This window comes from Ananas comosus, linkage group 17 (assembly GCF_001540865.1).
Source record: "Ananas comosus cultivar F153 linkage group 17, ASM154086v1, whole genome shotgun sequence".
NCBI lineage: Eukaryota > Viridiplantae > Streptophyta > Magnoliopsida > Poales > Bromeliaceae > Ananas > Ananas comosus.
Window position 1 is genome coordinate 5,886,819 of NC_033637.1, and position 10,755 is coordinate 5,897,573.

Consider the following 10,755-nt stretch of genomic DNA (forward strand, 5'->3'; position numbering starts at 1 on the left):
GGAGGCCAGATCTATCGTAGAATTGTATCTAACACTAGAGGAGGGTGAATAGGTTAAACAAAAAACCACAAAATCTCATCGATAAAAATAAATGCAGAAAATAAAAATGCACCACCGAATTTACGTGGAAAGAAACTCCAAATTGGAGAAAACCCACGAGACCAACACAGCGAAAAATAATTCACATAATGAGAAAAGATTAATCCACAAGAGATGCAAATTTGATTTCAAAATTTTGATGAAATATATGTAAATAAGAAGTCAATATATTAAAATTATCGTCAAAATAATAAAACAGTTGAGTAAAACGATTTTAATATGCATTTAACTTTAATTGATTGTGAGCTTAATACCGTTTGGCGACATTAAAAAATTTCTTCTCAAAAGAATGATTCTCAACATCTCCTTTCTCAAAAAAATTTTTGAATGCTAAACACCTTTCCTCAAATAATTTTAAACAACCAAATTCAAAGCACCAAAAAAATCATGGTAAAACTGTAACTGCAATGAGTAAAAATATGCAAATAAGCACCTATCAAAGCATCTACACAAAAATCAAACAAAACTAAGACGAGAAGGCAATGGAAGATATCACTTTCCGATCAGATTAGTCAGGATCTTTGGTTTTCTCGGCTTATGTCGACGTTTGGTGCGTTTGCTAGATTGGGTTTATCAACGTTGGTGGTTTCTTCGCTTGACGGCTTCGGTTTGAATTTGCGTTGAGGCTTTATAATAAATCCGATTGCTTTTGGGTTCGTTCGGATTTTGGTGTTGCACAGAAGAAGAACGGTTTGCTTGGAGTTATAGAAGTTGTTGAATCGATGTGAAGCTTGCAATTGATTCATTCTTTTCTTTGTTTGGACAATTTCTTTTGATGTGTCCTTTATGCCAAAACGTGACACGCCTTGCTCTTTCAAAGTTGTTGAGCTTTCGATTAGATTTAGAATCCTTTCACAAAAAACTCTTTCGTATCGAGGCCTTAACTTATCCGTTTGAACCCAACCCGAGCATATGTCCAATTTTCATCGTCCCGATGAGAACTTTTGTATGTCAGTTGGAGTTGACGAACTTGGCGGTTAGAGCCTTGATTGGATTTGTGCGCATTCATGAAATTGATAGCTCCAAGAATTCAAGTTTTGTCTTTAGATGATTTAACCGTGATTCACTTCATTTAGTCTTCTTTTGAGGTCGATTATTTTTCAAGTTGAATCCGTTCTCTTCAAGACCTTATTGCAAAGTTTTACGGTTGTTGTTTTCTCCTCAAGATCCAACAAACGACGTCTCACTTTTATTAAGTTTAGCCATTTATCTTTGAGTCAATAAGAAGTTGATGGTGGGTGTTACGCTTCGCTCATTCGTGTGTGTTTGATTCCTCTCGCTGTTCGCCATTGCTTCCGAAGAATCATGAGAAAAGAAAGAGAATGATTGGATTTAGTAGCAATAGAGGTATAAAAAACAAATGTTAGAACGAGGCATAGGTAGAGATTTAGATAGAGCAGATTTTTCTTCTTTTCTTCGTCTCTGGAGCTTTGATTCACTTGAATTATATTCCCTGTGCTTTGTTGTCATGATGCCTTGTAGTATCTACTCTGGAAGAGACTTGCAATGGGCGTAGCCGTGTGCAGTGTGTGGGGGTGTGAACATGATCTGCTTCAAATCATCCTTTTCTTTGAAGCCTTTGCACGGTTTTCTCGTGTTTACGAAGATGAAGACTTAGAAAGCGTTGTTTGCTTAGTACGATAGTAGCCTTGTTCAACTTGTGCTTGTTCCGAATTTGATGAAATTCTTCCGGTTAAAAGTGCAAAGTTGATGTTCGAATTGGCTGAGCGATATATCTTCATCGAATATTTGAAATCTTATCTTATTCCTTTTCGATTTTAATGAACCCTGTGCTTTAGAAAGAACTTGGAAAAGATTGATTAGTTGGGAAAAGTATGCTCATTGTTTGTAGAGCGCACTACTAAATCTTAACTTTATCTCGTCGGGAGTGCTTACCGTTTCAGAATCGCGGGAACCTGTTGCGAAGCTTCGGGAAGAATTCGAAGAATTTTTCTAATAACTTTGATCGGGATTTTCTCTGCCAAGTAGCACATTGTATTCACAACTGTCTTGTCGACGGTATATACTGGGTAAAGGTCTATTTTCATCATAGAAATCGCAATCAAACTTGCTGTTGCATTTGCAATTTCTTGACCTTTCTAGCTCGTTCGTTCGTCGCGTAATTCGTTAGAGTATCCCAAATTTTCTTTGCCGTTTGCATGCAGAAAACACAGATAAACTCCGTTTTTGAGCGATGCATTAAATAAAGCGTTTATGCCTTGCCTGTAAACGAAGATGTTCGTTCTTCTTCTTTATGTCCACTGTCGTGGTTTTGGTTCAACATCTCGACCTTCCAGCCTTTACCAATAGGATGTTTCATCCAATTTTTATTGATTGCCAAACAGGCTCGATCGATTGCAATTAAAAAGCTCATGCGAACTTCCAATAGGCATAATTGTTGCCGTCGAAGAGACCGGTGGTCGATTAATTGTTTTCGCTTCCGGCCATTAGATAACAATTTATCTAGATCCCGCTCTAGTACAATGGAAAGTTTGAGGAGACCCAAGGATCTATCTGATTGTATCTACACCTATGAAGGGGCAAAGTGAATTAGGATGTAAAAAAGCCAAAACACAAATTCATGCTGATAAAAATAATTATGCGGAAATAAAAAAACACACCGGATTTAGGCGAAACTCAAGCTACTCCAACTTGGAGAAAAACCCACGGGACCAACACGCGAAAAAATAATTCACTAAGAGAAAAGATTACAAGGTGATTACCGACTCCACGGACTCGACCTCTTAACCTCTTACGAATCTCGCGCAATCCTCCGGGTTGTCCACGCTCTCACGTTCGAATCCACGAACGCCTCGCATACGTCCGAATCCACGAACGTCACTCGAATCCACGAGCCCACGATCCGAATGCACGAACCGCCTTCAATCACGCCGAATCCACGACGCCATCCATGAAAACATCATGCTATGGTGATCCTTCGCTTAGAGTGTTGTAGAAAACTAGAGAAGAAAACTCCAAGCAAAGACATATTGATATCAAATTACAATCTCTCGATTTGACCTAAAAGAGGCTATTTTGTAGAAAATAGGTTTTGGACGAAATCCTAGCCTCTAGGGTTTCTTAAATATGTATTCTCATGATGCTTGATGTGTTAGAGAACCCCAATAGCTTATTTATAGACTTTAGAATCAATCGGACTCGGATTAGAAAGTTTTTCCGAAAATTACATTGTGTACCGGTACACTTTAAGCTGTTACTGGTTACACGATGACGGAACGAAAAACCTGACGAAACAGTGAAACCGATTACATCCACGATGGTCGTACCGGTACACATTTTGTACCGGTACACTTCTGATGCTGTACCGGTACACTTTGCAAATTTCTGCCGTTTCGGGTTTTGCAAAGTTCCGATGCACTTTCTAATCCGTTAGACATTGGTAACATGATTCTAATGTCTACAACTAAGTATGAATCACCATAACATGAATTTATACTTTACCTGAGCATCGCGATTCACAGTGTGAGTTATATTCCAACTTTTTCGAAATCTTGAATTCTTCGATCTTCGACAACACGCACCGATTCTTCAAGACTCCGACTCACTTCACGAAACTTGCCAACACACACGACTTAATAATCTCCCCCTTTGGCAATTTCATGACAAAACTCACAACAATCTCAAAAATTACAATTTAAAGAAAAACGAAGTTCAATTGTCATCGCCAAAACATTGAACCTCGCGTGTAATCCAAATACAATTTGAAACTCAAAATTACATCAAAACTCCTAAAACAGATTCTATGACTTAGACACAACTAGGAGTCTTGAAGTCTTGATTTCCTGCACAACAATATATCCACAAAGATAAAAAAATTGTTGAAACCTAGATTATTCTTACAATTTACGCTTCTTCTCCCCCTTTGTTCTTTATTCCTTCTTTTCCTTGAAATATCACTCCTTCTCTCCCTTTGTTCACCTTTGCTTTAGATCAACACCTGTTCATCATTGCTCTCCCTCTTTTTGTCAAAAATTGCCAAAGACAAAGCAACTACAGAGAGAAAACATACTAGAAAGCAGAATAGTAGTCACGTCATAGTTACAGGCCTAAAACAAAAGTAAAAACATGCAAAAGAAAGATAAGCAAGCAAAGCTAAACTAAACATCGTCCTAAAAAGTAAACATAGTGAAGTAACAAGACGAAGCGCGAGGAAGAAATCACTCCGTGTCCTCGTCATCATCATCATCATCATCATCTCCAGCTCCAGCTCCAGAACCTCCCGCATCTGAAGCTCCAGCAGATGGAGGAATAAGAGGATGTCGCGAAGTAGACCTCGTATAGGCAGGCTGAGTAGGAAAAATATCATCATGTCTACATCCCAATTTGTCCATCATCCTCTTCATGCCCACTTCCACTTTCCTGGCAAGATCGGCCACTTTCTTCTTTAAAGACCGCACTTCATGGCGAAGGGATTCTCCCCCTGAACTAGAAGATCCCTCACGTGCTGCTCAAGGTGGAGGTGCCGGGCTAGAAGCTGCTCGCGATGGTCCTTTTGTCTGTTGAAAAGTCTTTAGCGTGCTAACCGACTTGGCACAAGTAACAGCATCGATAGGACCAAGACCGAAATCATACTTTTCGCAAGAAACATCTACTCCATTCTCCTGCAGAATCCTCGTGATCAATATAGGAAATGGAAGAAGATCCCGTCGGGCAGAAGCCTGAATGACATGGACCATCCGCTGCCACATCAGAAAAGGAATGTTGACGTTCAAACCAAATGCTTGCTCCGGGCGACCAAGTAGAAACAGTAGAAGCAAACGATCCCAACGAATCCTTTTTGTTCCAATCGTTGGTTGCACATTGTAACTCAAGACCAAGGACAGTAGATGATACTCTGGTCGCAAGTCCTTGGACTCTACATACGCACGATTAGTTTGCACGCCAGCCTTGCAGATTGCTTCTACAACTGTATCCCAGTGAGATGAAGATTGAAATCCCCCTGATGTATAGAGAAGACCAGTGGTGTCCACGTTTATCCCCAAAAGCTCTCCAATAGTATATGGGGTAACGACGACCTTCTGCTGACGCACGAATGTCTCAAACAGAAAAGTCCCGGTCTCCTCATCTTCTGCAAGTACCTTCCCATTCATATAGAACTCACGAATGAGTTCCACACAAAATGGAGCGCGAGCAGGAACCCTACCAACTGGCTCAATAGGAACACGCTGAAGTAGCCGCCCAAAGTCAGGAACGTCATGTATAAGATCATTGAAGTTGACATAACGCTCTGCAATACATGACTTGCTCATGAACATCCTCCGTCGCTCTGGGGGAACATGCGCAGCTTGTTTTGAACGGCGCTCTCGTGTACTAGAACCACCTCGCGAAGACTCTCCAGCTACACCCTTGCCCTTGTTAAGACGAGCAATAGGTTCTTCAGCCTCTTCTAGGGAGCTTGCCTGATAATCCGGATCAGAGCCGGACGCTTCTTCAGTTGTACGTGTCCTCTTAGAGGCCTCACGACGACCTCTACCACCACCTCGGCCACGTCTCGCAGCCATCAGCACCAAAATCAACACCACAAGTGAGAACGCCATTTTCCCTATACACAAATTAACCTCGCATGAACAAAATCTTGAAAAATCTGAAAAATAGCGAAAAAATTTCTAATAACATTAGAATGCATACTAATGCTATTTCTAACCAGATCATGCAAAAAATTTTCATCAAAAATGATATTTTATCAAAAATCCCGAAATTACATGCAAAATGAAACTTAGAATATAGATCAGCGAAAAATGATGTGTTTTGATATGATTCAAGTGTTCTAGAAGCAAGATAATGTCCTTAAACACTGATCTACAGCAAAAAATTGCATCAAAAATGATCAAAAACAGAGATCTGAGCATGAATTCGAAATTTTTCGAAAAATATGCAAAAACGAGATGAAATCATGAAATCCCAACATAAAACTTACAGATTCGGGGGGAAATATCGTGGATCTGGAGGAGGAGAATCCCAGGAAGTCGTAGAAACAAAGAGAAAGAGATTTGGTTTTGAATTGAGGAAGAATTAAAACCCTATATCCGGTTATATAAGCCGCTGCTACAGTAACGGTACCGGTACGGGTTCGTGTACCGGTACACGATCTCAGATTTCGAAAAATTGACTTTAAAAAATCTATCAAATTAAATTAATTTCATATAAATTAAGAATTTTACTCCAAAAATCATTATAATGAGAATAAAATATTATAAAATTTTAAAATATATCGAAACATCAAAATTTCATTATCAAAAATGATTTCAAGTTTCAAAATCATCAAGATGTAACGGTTCACAAAAAATGATTTTTAGAAATTCAGCAAAATTGACACAAATTTGTCGCAATCCGTTCAAAATAGAGATTTAACTAATATGATACCGGGGGTGGCTCTTTGAGCATCTTTTTCAAATTAACACCTTATAACTCCGAAAATTCTAAAATATTCAATTCTTTTTCAACCTTTTCGGTTATTCAATTCAATCTTCATGCGATAGCTTCACACACTTGCCGGACGACCGGGGTGGTAGCTCTTTCCTACATGTGGTGGTAGTTTTCACACTACTTTTGGATGTAACTCTTTTCACATCTTTTAAGCATAGGAGTTTCTCCCTTTTTTTTATTATTATTATTTTTTAAAACAATTCAAACTCCCCCTAAATTAGACAATCTCACAATTGAAAATAATTTGACAAATTTTAGTCTATTAGCGAATATCCATTTATCATATTCAACACACACAACCGATTGAAAGTTTTGAGGAGCCCAAGGATCTATCTAGACTGTATCTAACACCTAGAGAGGGGTGAATAGGTGTAAAAGCCAAAAACCATAAATCTCAATGCGATAAAAATAAATGCGGAAAATAAAAATCACACCGAGATTTACGTGGAAAAACTCCAACTTGGAGAAAAACCCACGAGACCAACACGCGAAAAAATAATTCACTAAGAGAAAAGATTACAAGGTGATTACCGACTCCACGGACTCAACCTCTCTTAACCTCCTATGAATCTCGCGCAATCCTCCGGGTTGTCCACGCCCTCACGTTCGAATCCACGAACGCCTCGCACACGTCCGAATCCACGAACGCCACTCGAAACCACGAGCCCACGATCCGAATCCACGAACCGCCGTCAATCACGCCGAATCCACGACGCCATCATGAAGAACATCATGTGTATGGTGATCCTTCGCTTAGAGTATCGATGAAAACCAGGGAAGAAAATTCCAAGCGAAGCGGAGATCAAATCGACATATAGATATGAAATTTCAATATCTCGATTTGACCTAAAAGAGGCTAATATGTAGAAAATAGGTTTTAGATGAAATCCGAGCCTCTAGGGTTTATCAAACATGTATTTTCGTGATGCTTAATCTGTTAGAGAACCCCAATATCTTATTTATAGACTTTAGAATCAATTGGAGTCGGATTAGAAAGTTTTCACGATTTTACACTGTGTACCGGTACACGAAAGGCTGTCACCGGTTACATAATGACGGAACAAATTTGCGAAGCCAAAGTCGATGGCTGTACCGGTACGGGTTCAATTGCTGTACCGGTACGCAGTGTAATTTTTGGACATTGCACTGTTTCGGGTTCCGCAGAGTTCCGAAGTACTTTCTAATCGACTAAACATTGATAATAATGATTCTAATGCCTATACCTAAGTATGAATCACCATAACATGAAGTAAAGACTTTACCTGAGCATCGTGATTCACGTCGTGAGTTATCTCCGCCTTCTCCGAAGTCTTGGATACTTCGTTCTTCGACGATATGCTCCGAAACCTTCAAGACTCCGACTCAATCCACGAAACTTGCCAACACACACGACTTAACACCCCGAGCCCGATCCTTTTGGCCGGTTCGAGCGTGTCGAACAGACGCCGAACGGACAGAGCCTCCCATGTCCGCCCAAGGGTCAACAACAAGTATCAATAGAGTAAAATGTTGCATATACGGAAGCAAACGCAATGGCTTGCACGAGGGCAAGCAAAAGCCAAAAGGGAAAGTAATAAACTACACTTAGAAAAATTATTTACATTTTTGCATCATTTCTTCTCTTTACATCACATGATATCTCAAATTTAAACTTTTTATTGAAACATAATTCCTTTTTATATCATTCATTTAACAAGTTCATAATGCTAAGATCATCAAAATACAAAAGATGATAACTAAAGGGTAATGCAACTAAACCAAAATATGAAACCAACTCGGGTGGTCTCAATCTAGGGCGCGATACCCTTACCGCGATCGTCCGCTGGCTCGCTCGGTCCCGGCTCTGTGGAAATAGTGGGGTGAGAACTACAACAAAGTTCCCAGTGGGTTCGGCAACCGACCACGCTGACTTTCCCACTAGGTCTAAATCAGGCATAATAGAAGAAAAGAGATATAGATAGTAACCGAACTATACAAATGCAGCTAATATGCCTGAACATTAAATAATGCAATGCTCAATAATATATGCTCATGATGAATGCAAGGTCACGATCTCATTGCTCAATCTCTTGGCTAACCGTAGGTTTCGCCCTCAACAACTCACCAACTCAAATCCCAGTATCGGGGAGGCTACTACACATGCCATACTTGTTTTCTAAGTGTTCCAACTCTAGCCTTCTCGACTCATCAATGTCATTTTCTACTTCTATATCAAGATGTCACATTTGTTTACTAAGTCCACTAAGTTCTTGTCTCTTGTCATGCATAAATAGGGTTTATAAAATTTTTCACATTCTTGCTAGTAACTCACATGCATTTGTACTCACAACATGCAATAGATGGCTCAAATATAACCCTACTATGCAATTTCATGCTCAATACACATATGCTCAAATATGACACTTTAGACATAAAAGAAATTTCGAGGTCCTCGGATTGCACCACCCACCTTAGATGGTTGCAAGAAGGTTATGGTTCGTTTCTTGAAATTTTCGGACTCTTCTCTCGCAACCTATACCCAAAGTAGTGCCAAATTAGGCCCTATATACTAGATCTCATACTTAGGCTTTTCGTATCGTCAAACGGAGTTGTCCTACGCGTCGGGAATACCCCCAATTTGATTTTCAAGAGATCAATTTGCCTCGAAAACGTTCGGGGGCAAAAGCCCCAAATTTGATGCTCTAATGTCACCAAATGCTAAACCCTAGGTTTTGATCCCTTGTACAAGCAAAAGAGAGCTTGTCAAGCTTCTTGGAGCTCATCTAAGGTCAACTAAGCCATTTCTAGAGCATCCAAGATGAACCTTAGAAGTTCACCATGAGAGGACCTTGAGCTTCCTTGGATTTTCATGGAGCTCAAGCCTCAAAAGGTGTTCTAAACATAGAAAAGAGAGAGGGAGGGGTGTGTTGGGGTGTTAACATGTTGCTACAATTGCAACTAAGCCCTCCGAATTGTCATAATTGCAGCAGACCTCATTTTGCTGTCGGGCCCAAAGTGTACCGGTACACTTTGAATTGTCACCGGTTCCACGACTACGTAGAGGCAAACCCGAGAGCAGATCTCTCGGTTTTGCTCGAAATGTACCGGTACACTTTAATGTGTCACCGATTTCAGCTTGTGAAACCGGTGACAGGTCGCTTGCTGTACCGGTACACTTTCTCCAGACTTGGGTTTTGACTTCGACTCGACTCCATTTCGCGCCGGTCGATGCTAGAACTTTTCTAACACTTCCCAAACTCACTTTTAGCCCATCCCACATTATTGGAATGCTAAATGAAACTTGTCCATCGTTTTCTCTCGGCACTTTAACCCAATTTGGGTTAAGTTCGATTTGATATGTTACATTCTCCACCCCTTAAAATTAGTTTCGTCCGCAAAACTACTTAATTTAAACTTAAACTCATACCTCAATTCAGGTCAGTGAAGAGATGGGGATAATGTTGCCGCATTGCGCTCTCGAGCTCCGAAGTAGCTTCCCGGTCATTGTGGTTACTCCAACGAATTTTAACATACAGAATCTCACGGTTTCGTAGTTTTCTCACTTCTCGGTCGATAATAAACGCCGGGAACTGCTCGTAAGTCATATCCTTTTGAATCTTCGACGGTTCAAACGAGAGGATGTGCTCGGGGTCATAAATATACTTGCGGAGATTCGACACATGAAACACATCGTGCACTCCCGCAAGTCTCGATGGTAATGCTATCTTGTACGCCACTGCGCCGACCCGCTCCAATACCTCAAACGGTCCATGGTACCGGGGACTGAGCTTCCCACGGAGCCCAAACCGTCTAATTCCTTGCATCGGCGATACCTTTAGGAACACGTGATCGCCGACCGCAAACTCTATGTCTTTTCTCCTTTTGTCGGCATAGCTCTTTTGCCGAGATTGCGCCCTAGCAAGTCGTTGGCGGGCAAGGCGAACTTTCTCCTCCGCCTCCCGCACCACATCTGGGCCAAGAGTAGCTCTCTCGCCCACATCGCTCCAATGGATTGGAGAGCGACATTTCTTTCCATAAAGGGCCTCGAATGACGCCATCGCGATACTCTCTTGATAACTATTATTGTACGCGAACTCCGCCATCGGTAGATGATCATGCCAACCGCCCTTGTAGTCTAGTACACACGCTCGAAGCATATCCTCAAGTATTTGTATCGTCCTCTCCGATTGACCGTCACTTTGAGGATGAAATGCCGTGCTCAAGTCGAGC